Source organism: Muntiacus reevesi, chromosome 21 (genome assembly GCF_963930625.1).
Source record: "Muntiacus reevesi chromosome 21, mMunRee1.1, whole genome shotgun sequence".
Classification (NCBI taxonomy): domain Eukaryota; kingdom Metazoa; phylum Chordata; class Mammalia; order Artiodactyla; family Cervidae; genus Muntiacus; species Muntiacus reevesi.
This window is the reverse complement of record NC_089269.1, coordinates 19,416,417-19,424,179: the sequence shown is the minus strand read 5'-3', so window position 1 is coordinate 19,424,179 and position 7,763 is coordinate 19,416,417.

Below are 7,763 nucleotides of genomic sequence, written 5' to 3'. Positions count from 1 at the left end.
TGCAATCCTATGGACTGCAGTACACCAGGCTTCCCGGTCCTTCACTATTTCCTGGAGTTTGCTCAAACTCATGTCCACTGAGTCAGTGATGCCGTCCAAACATCTCCTCCTCTGCTGTCCGCTTCTCCTGCCTTCAATCTTAGGGGTCCAAAAATCCCTTAAGATTGCCAAGAAGTAGGGTCTCAAGACTGAAGGCAATGGTTGGGTCCATTAGCTGAGTCCAGGGCCACCTCACTGTCCAAAGGTCACAGTGAGACTCTCACATCATCACTGAATTCAGGAAGTACAGTGGTTAATACGCAGGGGGAACCAGGTCGAGTTCATTAGAGATGAACATGGATCCTGCATGTCTAGATTTAATACTTTCATTCACTCACTGTTAGTAACTAACTAACAATAATGCTTTCGGGATCTTGACCGAACCAGAGAAATAATTCTGTTTTAAAATTATTGTACATACATAAAATTCAAACATAAACATCACTTCCAAGAGAAATAACCTCAACTTTATCTTAACTTCTAACTATAAATTTTATATTTGAATTGTATCAATTCTCTGATACTCAATTTTTTGAAAGATCAGAATAATAACCTCAGAGTTCTAGCAAAGACAAAAAAATACAGACATCTGGAGATACAATAACATTCTAGGAGTAGACATTATGTTGTTTACTGATTTGTATTTATAAATTTTGATAAATTCCAAAATGACTAAATCTATTTTATAATTTCCGTTTAAAATGTTGTTCTTTATTATAACTGAAAATAATGTTTACAGATATGAGAATCATTCCAAGATTACACATTAATGAAATAGTTCAGTTCAATTCAGTCCCTCAGTCACGTGTGACCCCATGGACTGTAACACGCCAGTTTCCCTGTCCATCAGCAAATCGCAGCTTGCTCAAACTCATGTCCTTCAAGTCGGTGATGCCATCCAACCATCTCATCCTCTGTCGTTCCCTTCTCCTCCCACCTTCAATCTTCCCCCACATCAGGGTTTTATCCAATGAGTCAGTTCTTCGCATCAGGTGGCCAAAGTATTGGAGTTTCAGCTTCAGCATCAGTCCTTCCAATGAATATTCAGGACTGATTTCCTTTAGGATTGACTGGTTGGATTTTCTTGCAGTCCAAGAGACTCTCAAGAATCTCCTCCAACACCATAGTTCAAAAGAATCAATTCTTCACCTCTCAGCTTTCTTTATAGTCCAACTCACAAATCCATACCTGACTACTAGAAAAACCATAGCTTTCACAAGACAGACATTTGTTGGCAAAGTACTGTCTCTGGTTTTTAATATGCTGTCTAGGCTGATCATAGCTTTTCTTCCAAAGAGCAAGTGTCTTTTAACTTCATGGCTGCAGTCACCAACTGCAGTGACTTTGGAGCCCAAAAAAGTAAAGTCTGTCACTGTTTCCATTGTTTCCCCATCTACATGCCATGAAGTGATGGGGCCAGATGCCATGATCTTAGTTTTCTGAATGTTGAGTTTTAAGCCAACTTTTTCACTCTCCTCTTTCACTTTCATCAAGAGGCCCTTTAGTTCTTCACTTTCTGCCATAAGGGTGGTGTCATCTGCTTATCTGAGGTTATTGATATTTCTCCCGGCAATCTTGATTCCAGCTTGTGCTTCATCCAGCCCAGCATTTCACCTGATGTACTCTGCACATAAGTTAAATAAGCAGGGTTACAATATACAGTCTTGACATATTCCTTTCCCGATTTGGAACCAGTCTGTTGTTCCATGTCCAGTTCTAACTGTTGCTTCTTGACCTGCATACAGATTTCTCAAGAGGCAGGTAAGGCAGTTTGGTATTCCCATCTCTTGAAGAATTTTCCCCAGTTTGTTGTGATCCACACAGTCAAAGGCATTGGCATAGTCAATGAAGCACAAGTTGATGTTTCTCTGGAACTCTCTTGCTTTTTCATGATCAAACGGATGAAGACAATTTGATGTTGGTTCCTCTGCCTTTTCTAAATACAGCTTGAACATCTGGAAGTTCGTGGTCCACGTACTGTTGAAGCCTGGCTTGGAGAATTTTGAGCATTACTTTACTAGCATGTGAGAAGAGTGCAATTGTGCAGTAGTTTGAACATTCTTTGGCATTGCCCTTCTTTGGGATTGGAATGAAAACTGACCAGTCATATGGCCACTGCTAAGTTTCCCAAATTTTCTGGCATATTGAGTGCAGCACTTTCACAGTATCATCTTTTAAGATTTGAAATAGCTCAACTGGAATTCTATCACCTCCACTAGCTTTGTTTGCAGAGAAAAAAAGGCAATGGCACCCCACTCCAGTACTTTGCCTGGAAAATCCCATGGACGGAGGAGCCTGGTGAACTGCAGTCCATGGGGTTGCGAAGAGTTGGATAGGAGAGTGACTTCACTTTCACTTTTCACTTTCATGCATTGGAGAAGGAAATGGCAACCCACTCCAGTGTTCTTGCCTGGAGAATCCCAGGGATGGCGGAGCCTGGTGGGCTGCTGTCTATGGGGTCGCACAGAGACGGACACGACTGAAGCGACTTAGCAGCAGCAGCAGCTTTGTTTGCAGTGGTGGTTCCTAAGGTCCTCTTGACTCTGCATTCCAGCATGTCTGGAACTAGGTGAGTGATCACACCATCGTGATTATCTGGGTCATGAAGATTGTTTTTATATAGTTCTTCTGTGTATTCTTGCCCCCACTTTTTAATATCTTCTGCTTCTGTTAGGTCCATACCATTTCTGTCCTTTATTGTGCCCATCTTTGCATGAAATGTTCCCTTGGTATCTCCAATTTTCTTGAAGAGATCTCTAGTCTTTCCCATTCTATGGTTTTCCTGTATTTTTTTGCATTGATCACTGAGGAAGGCTTTCTTATTTCTCCTTGCTATTCTTTGGCACTCTGCATGCAAACAGATATATTTTTGCTTTTCTCCTTTGCCTTTAGCTACTCTTCTTTTCTCAGCTATTTGTAAGGCCTCCTCAGACAACCATTTTGCCTTTTTTGCATTACTTTTTCTTGAGGATGGTCTTGATCCCTGCCTCCTGTTCAAAGTCATGAAACTCCATCCATAGTTCTTCAGGCACTCTGTCTATCATATCTAATCCTTTGATACTATTGGTCACTTCCACTGTATAATCATAAGGGATTTTATTTGGGTCATACCTGAATGGTCTAGGGGTTTTCCCTACTTTCTTCGATTTAAGTCTGAATTTGGCAATAAGGAGTTCATGTTCTGAGACACAGTCAGATAGTCTGGTTTTTGCTGACTGTATAGACCATCTCCATCTTTGGTTGCAAAGAATATAATCAATCTGATTTCAGTGTTGACCATCTGGTGATGTCCACGTGTAGTGTCTTCTCTTGTGTTGTTGGAAGAGGGTGTTTGCTATGACCAGTGCATTCTCTTGGCAAAACTCTATTAGCCTTTGCCCTGCTTCATTCCATACTCCAAGGCCAAATTTGCCTGTTACTCCAGGTGTTTCTTGACTTCCTACTTTTGCATTCCAGTCCCCTATAACGAAAAGGACATCTTTTGGGGGTATTAGTTCTAGATGGTCTTGTACGTCTTCATAGAACCAATTAACTTCACCTTCTTCAGCATTACTGGTCGGGACATAGACTTGGATTACTGTGATATTGTACGGTTTGCCTTGGAAATGAACAGAGATCATTCTGTCATTTTTGAAATTACATCCAAGTACTGCGTTTCAGACTCTTTTGTTGACTATAATGGCTACTCCATTTCTTCTAAGGGATTCTTGCCCACAGCAGAAGATATAATGGTCATCTGAGTTTAACTCACCCATTCCAGTCCATTTTAGTTTGCTGATTCCTAAAATGTCGATGTTCGCTCTTGCCATCTCCTGTTTGACTGCTTCCAATTTGCCTTGATTCATGGACCTAAATTTCCCGGTTCCTATGCAACATTGCTCTTTTCAGGATCAGATGTTACTCCCATCACCAATCACCTTCACAACTGGGTGTTGGTTTTGCTTTGGCTCCATCTCTTCATTCTTTCTGGATTTATTTCTAGACTGATCTCCAGTAGCATATTGGGCACCTACCAACCTGGGGAGTTCATCTTTCAGTGTCCTATCTTTTTGCCATTTCATGCTGTTCATGTGCTTTTAAGGCAAGAATACTGAAGTGGTTGCCATTCCCTTCTCCAGTGGGCCATGTTTTGTCAGAACTCTCCACCATGACCTGTCAATCTTGGGTGACCCTACACAGTATGGCTCATAGTTTCATTGTGTTAGACAAAGCTGTGGCCCATGTAATCAGTTTGGTTAGTTTTCACTTCACGTGATTGTGGTTTTCATGCTGTCTGCCCTCTGATGGACAAGGTTAAGAGGTTATGGAAGCTTCCTGATGGGAGAGACTGACTGAGGGGAAACTGGGTCTTGTTCTGACGGGCGGGGCCGTGCTCAGTAAATCTTTAATCCAATTTTCTGTTGAAATAGTAGTTGTATAATATTTGTGACCAAAGTCCAAGCATTGATTTGTATTTTGATGATTTCCACATAAAAATTCATCATTTTATTACTAGAAATATTTGTATCTTTGAAAGAGAATAGCTTTTTCTACATCCTACAAATATTAAATTTGTATCTTTATGCATTTTTTAAATCATCTGACAGAGAGGAGATTAATATACAATATTTAAGATAAAGCATAGTGTTTTTCTTTTACCTGTTGAAGAAGGACATGATCTCTGAGCCTTGTTTCTTGTTTCTGAATAACAATACTGTTATTTTATATCCAAATGTGTTGAAAAAATATAAAAAAACAAAAATTAAGTTTATTTTAGTCACCACCAACTGTGTTTTTGTCATGTAAATTTTAAAATGAAACAAATTGAGATATGAACCAAAGTAATTTAAATGACTCTGTGTAAAAATTCTTACAGTTACTAAAGAAACCAAGTACCAGAGAGAGCAGTAATTCAGGAAATGCAGATTTTGTTGGCTAGTTCGATCCCTGAGTTGGAAAGATCCCTTGGAGAAGGGAAAGGCTACCCATTCCAGCATTCTTGCCAGGGGAATTCCATGAACTGGATAGTTCATGGGGTTGCAAAGAGTCAGATACAACTGAGTGAGTTTCACTTTCACTTTCAATCTAAGTTTCATGGGAAAAAAAATGACAGCCTCAGCCAAATCAAAGTCATTTCATGGCAGAGTATTTAGCATTTATTCATGCAAATGTATTCTGCATCATTTTGGCAAGGAATGAAATGTTTTGATGCCCTCAGCAAGGGACTACATTACTTGTTATTCCTTATATTTCTTCTACTGAACATCTATCACAAAACTTAAGATACATTTTGGAGAAAGGGAATAGTAATTGCTAAATCTTTGAAAATTGCATAAAGACCCCAAAATTACTAATTAAGCTTTCCAGAAGTGTATTCTGTAAAAATAAAAATTTAATGACAAAAAATACTTCTCTTGTCATTGACTGAAATATTGTTTTAGTGAATAAGTGGGATTGTCAAACTACTGTCACAGGAATCAGGTCCCAGTGCTAACAACAGTGAATACTTTTATATCACGGTTCTTGAATCCTAAATTTTGGGAGCAAATCTAGGATTTACATTTCAGATTTAGAGGTTATGAATATATGAATACTATTTAAAATATTTTTAAGGCACTCTATCCTCACCAGCCCCCAACAAAGAAACATTTGAAATAGGAATTTTTTATTTCTATTCCAATATCTGTTGCTGTAAAATAAGCATACTAAGCTTTGGGAAGATAAAGTACTTCAAATTATTCCAAACTACAGATTATAAAGTGTTACATAGATACTGTTCTTTAATGCCCAGCAAATAGCTTCAGAAAACAAAGTTTTGAAATTTTTTTAATGAAAAATAATTGATATATAATATTAAGCTTAAGGTGTGCAATCTTTTGATTTGATACATTTATATATTGCAACATGACTACTATTATAGCATTGGTTAACATCTCTATGATGTCACATAAGTATTTTTTGTCTGTGATGGGAACAATTAAGGTTTGTTCTTTTAGAAACTTTGAAGTTTATAGTACTGTATTGTCTGTAGTCTATAGTCACTCCACTGTATATTAGGCCTCTAGAACGTATTCATCTACTAGTTGCAAGTTTGTGCCTTGAGCTTTTCCAATGTGGTATGGTCATGAATAATTTGCTAAATAGTTAGTCTGAACCTATATTCCTTCTAACCAATCTACTTCAATCTGTTGTGAATTACAAATGAGGAAATATATGTGAAAGATACTATAAATTTTATATTGAACTAATATTTGGTTATTGTTGCATCATGAACTTATGTTGCTTTTTAAAGTTTTAACTGTTAGTGAGATTTTCAGGAAATAATCTCTGAAGGACTTAAGCCAGACCTTCCATTTGACTAGGAACCTGGGATACATTAAGATGTGCTTCTCTCTCTCTCTTTTTTCTTTTCTTTCTTTCTTTCTTTTTTTTTCTTTTACTTTTTGGAAAAGAAGCAGAACACAAGCAAATTTACTCAAATAGAGAATGGCATAAGGGGGTTTCCTATATTGAAGGCATAATCTGGGTATGGCAAAATCATAAGAGAAATTAAAGAAAAGGTCAAATATTTGAAAAAGATACAGATGTAGGAATAAACATATTGTTCAGTAAATGAGGAAGAAACACATTTAATGTAGAAAATAAAGAGAACTGATATTGTGGAAAAGGCTAAATGAAAGACGCTACCCATCAGATTCTGTAAAATGACTCTGCTTTGGCTAATATGAGGAAATGCAGACATTTCTTACTCAGCAAACAAACTAATGTATAAAATTAATCACAGATGTCTAGACTTACCCTTTGGAATCAAAAAGCATCTAAGTTTGGAACTCTCAACAAACAAATTTCGGAGTAAATGGCAACTTTTATCTTTAAATTTTCTGGAACTTAATTGTGCTATTAATACATCTGCTCACGGGGTTGTGAAAAATCAGAAGTGACTGAAGCAACGCGGTACACGCACACGCACTTTGTATTCACTTAGCGTTGTTAGTTGCTCAGTCCTGTCCAACTTTTTGGGACCCCATGTGGCCCACTAGACTCCTCTGTCCATGGGGTTTCCCAGGCAAAAATACTGAAATGGGTTACCATTCCTTTCTCCGGGGAAGCTTCCCGACTCAGGGATTGAACCCAGATCCCCCTGACTGCAGGCTGATTCTGTACTGCCTGAGCCACCATGGAAGCCCCTTAAACTTAGGGTTAGACCTCCGTTTTCTAAAGTATGCTTTTCTAGAACTAAACTGATCTTCTCTGCCTTTACTACCCACTCCAATAAAACCCCAATTCCCTTTTCTGACTTCATATTCTTAAGCTGTAGTTTAGTTCCTTTAAGAATTCACAAATTAAAGTTCAGAAGCATTGGTGATACTTTGCTCCCACACTTCCTTAACACAACCATTACATTGTCATGGGCTGATTTCTCTCTAACATATTTTAGTAGAGACTTTATTCCCTCATGCTTAGATTACACAGTAGCCTGTGCTAATTATACTCCACATCTCTTTATTTCTCCAACTTCATGAACATCATTTTCAAACTATCATTTGCAAATCACATTTTCCACCTCACACTCCCACTTGAAAAACTTTAGATTCTCATTGCCCATGAAACAGAACTTAAGCTCTGTAACTCGATCCTTCAAAATTATGATAGATCTTTCTACTTTTCATCATTCTGGTACACATTTTTTCACTCTAGTCTATTTTTTCTTTATATAAATACTACAGACTCATCTGGCACTTTCC